Raw genomic sequence first — 6,228 nt, forward strand, 5'->3', positions numbered from 1 at the left:
TCGGGGCTGGGTAGCTGCGCTGCCACTCTACCAAACTTATATAGAATAACTAACACCAATTTTCCTCAAACTTCCAGAAAATTGAAGAGAAGAGAATTATCCCTAACTCATTCTATGACGCCAGCATCGTCCTGATACCAAAACCAGACAAGAACACAACAAAAAAGGAAACTATAGGCCAATATCCCTGATGAACACAGAGACAAAAATCCTCACCAAAATACTAGCAAAACGAATCCAACAGCACATCAAAAAAGATAATACACCATGATCAAGCAGGAAATATCTCAGGGATGCAAGGGAGGTGCAACATGGACAAATCAATAAACATCATTTATCAATAGAATCAAGGACAAAAACCATATGATCATCTCAATAGATACAGAAAAAGCATTTGATAAAATTCAACATTTCTTTATGATAAAAACTCAACAAGCTAGACACAGAACATATCTCAACATAACAAAGACACAAACCCACAGCTAACGTCATACTTAGTGGGGAAAGGCTGAAAGCCTTTACTCTAAGAACTGCAATAAGACAAGGATGTTCACTTTCACCACTCCTATCAAACGTAGTACTGGAAGTCTTAGCTAGAGCAATCAGGCGAGAGAAAGAAAGAAAAAGCACCCAAATGCAAAACAGGGAAGTCAAATGGTCCTTCATTGTGGATGGCATGATCTTCTATTTAGAAAAACCTAAAGACTCTACCAAAAAAACTCATGGATCTAATAAATTAATTCAGTAAAGTTGCAGGACACAAAAATCAACATATAAAATCAGCTGCATTTCTATACACCAATAACAAGCTAGCTGAAAAAGAAAATCAAGAAGGCAATCCCATTTACAACAGCTACCAAAAAAAAAAAGTATCTAGGAATAAATTTAACTGAGGTGAAAGACCTCCACAAGGAAAACTATAAAACACTAATGAAAGAAATTAAAGAGGACACAAACAAATGGGAAGACATCCAATGCTCATGGATTAGAATTCTTATAGTTAAAATGATCATACTACCCAAAGTAATCTATGGATTCAATGTAATCCCTATCAAAATACCAATAACATTTTTCACAGAAATAGAAAAAGCAATCTTAAAATTTATATGGAACCCAAAAAGAGCCCAAATAGCCAAAGCAATCCTGAGGAAAAAGAATAACATTGGAGGCATCACATTACCTAACTCCAAAATATATTACAAGGCTATAACAAACAAAATAGCACAATAGTGATATAAAAATAGACACATAGATCAATGAAACAGAAGAGAGAACCCAACAATTTATGTATTTACAGCCAACTGATTTTTGACAAAGGCAACAAGGATATATACTGGAAAAAGGACAGTCTCTTCAATAAACGGTGCTGGCAAAACTGAATATCCATATGCAGAAGAATAAAATTAAACCCCTATCTCTCACTATACACAAAAATCAACTCAAAAATCGATTAAAGTATAAAGCTCCTAGAAGAAAATATAGGGAAATACTAAGACATTCACCGAGGCAAAGATTTTATGATTAAGACTTCAAAAGCACAGGCATGTTACATGTATCCATATAGACAAATGAAACTATATTAAAACTAAAAAGCTTCTGCACAGCGAAGGAAACAATCAACAGAGTGAAGAAAAAAACTGTTGAATGGGATAAAATATTTGCAGACTATTCATTCAACAAGGGACTAATATCAAAAGCATACAAGGAACTCAACAGCAAAAAAGAAAAAAACTAAATTTAAAAATGGGGCAAAGGACATGAATAGATATTTCTCAAAAGACATACAAATGGTCAACAGGTATATTTAAAAATCCTCAACATCACTAATCATCAGGGAAATGCAAATCAAAACTACAATGAGATATAATCTTACCCCAGTTAGAATAGCTACTACCAAAAAGACAGAAAAGATGCTGAGGAGAATGCAGAGAAAAGAGAACTCTTATATACTGTCGGTGGGCACGTAAGTTAGCCATTATGGAAAACAGTATGGATATTTCTCAAAAAAATGAAAAATAGAACTATCATATAATCCAGCAATCTCACTAGTGGGTATTTACCCAAAGTAAAAGGAATCAGTATATCAAAGGGATGCCTGCACACCCATGTTTTATTGCAGCACTATTCACAATAGCAAAGATACAGAATCAATCCATGGGCCCATCAGTGGATGAATGGTAAAGAAAATGCAGTAATATGTACCCAATGGAATACTGTTTGGCCATAAAAAAAATAAAATCCTGTCATTTGCAGCAACATGGATGAAATTAGAAGTTATTATATTAAGTGAAATAAGGCAGGCACAGAAAGACAAATATCACATGTACTCACTCATATGTGGGAGCTAAAAAAATTTCATCTTGTGGAGGCAGAGAGTAGAATACTAGTTGCCAGAGACTGGGAAGGGTATTGGGGCAAGGAGAATGAAGAGAAGTAGATTTATGGATATGAACATACAGTTAAGTAGAAGGAATACATTCTAATGTTTGTAGTAGAGTAGGGTGACTAGAGTTAACAATGTGTTATATATTTCAAAGCTGCTAGAAGAGAGGACTTGAAATACTCCCAACACATAGAAATGACAAATGCTTGAGGCAGTGGATGTCCTAAATACTGACTTGATCATTACACAGTCTGTGTAACAAAATATTACACATTCCCAGTAAATATATACAAATATTATGTATCAAAAAAATTAGGGCAGGCATGGTGGCTCACACCTGTAATCCCAGCATTTTGGGAGCCCAAGGCCAGTGGATCACTTGAGGTCATGAGTTCGAGACCAGCCTGGCCAACATGGTGAAACCCCATCTCCACTAAAAATACAAAAATTAGCTGGGCATGGTGGCACATGCCTGTAATGCCATCTACTTGGGAAGCTGAGGTAGGAGAATTGCTTGCACCCGGGAGGCAGAGGTTGCAGTGAGCCAAGATGGAGCCCCTGCACTCCAGCCTGTGCAACAGAGCAAGACTCCATCTCAATTTAAAAAAAAAAAAATTAAGACTCAACCTTCTCTAACTGCTTTTCTTTTTAACATGGCTATTTTTACAATCTCATCTTTGTGGTAGTGTTCCATGGTTTGTTTATGGTGTGTCTGGTAGATTTCTTTTTTTTCTTCTTTGAGATGGAGTCTCGCTCTGTCACCCAGGCTGGAGTGCAGTGGCACAATCTCGGTTCACTGCAAGCTCTGCCTCCCAGGTTCATGCCATTCTCCTGCCTTAGCCTCCCGAGTGGCTGAGAATACAGGTGCCCACCACCACATCCAGCTAATTTTTTGTATTTTTAATAGAGACAGGGTTTCACCATGTTAGCCAGGATGATCTCGATCTCCTGACCTCGTGATCCACCTGCCTCGGCCTCCCAAAGTGCTGGGATTACAGGCGTGAGCCACCACGGTGGGCCTTATTTCTATCTATACTACTTGATGTCTCTTGGGCTTTCTAAATCTGATGAAATCTGCTTTCATCAAATTTGGAAAATTCTCAGCCATTGTCTCTTCAACATTGCCTCATTGACATTTTCTCCTCAGCCATTGTCTATTCAACCTTGCCTCATTGACATTGTCTCCTTCTGAAACTCTAGCTGGTCATCTATTAGACACTCTTCTCTATCCTCTATGTCCTGTTACCTGTCTCATTTTTGTGTCTTTATCCTTCTGATCTGTTATGGATAACTTCTTTGAATTTATTTTCCCATTCACTAGTTCTCTCCTCAGCTTCATCTAAAATCTGATATTTAATCTGCCCTTGGAGTTGTTTTCAATTATTAATTTTTTATTGCTAGAAATTTTATTTCATTTGCAAATTTGCTTGGTCATGCCTTACAGTCTCTTTTCCAATCATATTTCCAAGTTGCTTTTATTTATTTAGATATATTACATATAGCTATTTTATACTTTGCATCTGATGATTTTAATACTCAAAGTCTTTAGAGTCTGTTTTGGATATCGATTTTTCCAACTGGCCTTCAGTCAGGTGTCTCATTTCCCTTTTCTTTTTAAGACTTTTGACCTTGAAATTCTCACTTACTTAAAAGTAAAGAAATTCACCATAGGAAATCTCAGAAGCCATTGTTCAGGTTGCAATCCTCCAGAAAGTTCTTATGTTTGCTTCTGCCATTTTCCTGAGGACACTATCAACCCAGAACCATTCCTTATTTTTTATTTATTTATTTTTTTTTTGGATGAAGTATCACTCTTTCTCCCAGGCTGGAGTGCAGTGGTGCGATCCCGGCTCACTGCAACCTCCACCTCCTGAGTTCAATCAATTCTCCTACCTGTCTCCCAAGTAGCTGGGCCTACAGGCGCACGCCACCACACCCAGCTAATTTTTGTATTTTTAGTAGAGATGGGGTCTCGCCATGTTAGCCAGGCTGGTCTTGAACTCCTGATCTCAGGTGATCTGCCCACATCAGCCTCCCAAAGTGCTGGGATTACAGGCATGAGCCACTGCACCCAGGCTCAACCCAGCACCATTCTAAATGTAATTATCTGTTTGCGGTTTTGTTTTTTATCACATAGGTTACAAAAATTTGGACCACAACTCTAAGAGAGCCAGCTTGTCATTACAAATTCTCATGGGAGAGATTTTTATTCCCTCCCATCCGGTGTCAAGGTTGAAACAGGGAATTCTCCTTACTATCCTCTTCAGCATATTAGGTTTATTTCTTGCTCACTCCTGCCATCACATTGTAGCCTGCTGGGTTCTCATCCTTATGCAGAAGAGTCTCCTAACATACACTCACCCCTTGGGCATGCCCTAGCCTTATCGCCTACCCGCCCCCCATCTCCCCTGCAACTAACAAAAAGGAAGCTGAAAGTCTCCTGTCTGTAGCGGAAACTCTTGGTATTACTTCACAGGATTCCTGCTTCCTTCTTGTTTTTTGACCTCTCCAGATTTCTTTTAAAGAAGCTCAGTATTACATGTTTTAAAGATGTTGTTTTGTCTAGCATTTCGTTTCTGGTTTTCAAGTGGAAGATAATTTAGAGTGTTTAATCTTCCATATGGACAGAAACAGCTATCCCAACCCATGAGGAGTAGGTCACTGGAAGAGTGGTGGGTGGGGTAGGAGTCCTCTGATTGTGTCCACAAATGGCCAGTGGCAGCAGTTCTGGGCCACTATTCCCGGGGCCATTTTGTCCTCTGCAAGATTCTGAGAGAGCCAGCTACTAAGGGCTCAGCCTTAGGAGGGTGTGACTATCCAGAACTACACAAGATGCTTAGAATTACCTTTTTCTAAAGAACTGCTGCCATGGCAAAGCTTCTCCTTATGGATGTATTCTAACTAACAAATGAAACAACAAAGAGATTATTGTTTCAGAGTATCACCGTCCACGCAGACATTGAGAATCGATGGCTGCTAACATCATGCACATAAAAGAGAGATTATGAGATGAAAGAAGCCTCACCACCTAGCATCTTACCAAGGGCTCAAGCCTGAAGGTGAGCCAGCCTCTGGATCCAGCTGCCCATCTGCAGGATCACAAAAGTCAGAGGAACATGAGAGATGACCACGTACACGCAATCTAAGATCAAGATCATGAGTCAAGTGGCCCAGATTCTTAAGCCCATACATTTAAAGGGAAAGGAAAAGATGGAGGGGAACATGTAAATTAAAAATAACTTGAGGACACATGACAATATTCAAAAGGGGGAACAATATTAAACTACAGTGTCTAGGACTACACATTTAGATGACAAACTAGAAAGAAATGCAAATAAGTAATTGCTATAAAAGTCCGAATAGTGGTTACTTACGGGTGTGGGAGGCTGCTGTGTTTGGGTGTCTATGTTGTAATCATTCATTAAGCTATACTTGTCTTTTGTGTGGTTTTCTATAGCTGGTTTTATTTCATAGTATAAAGGGTTTTGTTAAACAGTCGGAAGGGGGCAACTATTCCTATCTGAAAATATTATCTCACTGCTCAGTCTTTATTGGTCCAACTCTACCTGAAGCATTCAATAGCTTTTGAATTAAACTCTAAGGAACCCAAGGCAATCTGATAACACCCTTTCCAAACATATGGGCACAGATATACAGTACTTTATACACACACACGTACATACACACACCATTCTTCCCTCCTGCTGAGACCTTGTCCCTGTTGTTTTCTCCCCAGAATGTTCGCACCTCCTCGTAGCCTGGCTGCATCGGCTGCTTTTCCACAACCTCCCTGATCTCTAGCTGAATGTGAGCCCATCACTATCTGGTACTCTTTCGTGGGATAT

The sequence above is a fragment of the Macaca thibetana genome, chromosome 3 (assembly GCF_024542745.1).
Source record: "Macaca thibetana thibetana isolate TM-01 chromosome 3, ASM2454274v1, whole genome shotgun sequence".
Taxonomy (NCBI): Eukaryota; Metazoa; Chordata; class Mammalia; order Primates; family Cercopithecidae; genus Macaca; species Macaca thibetana.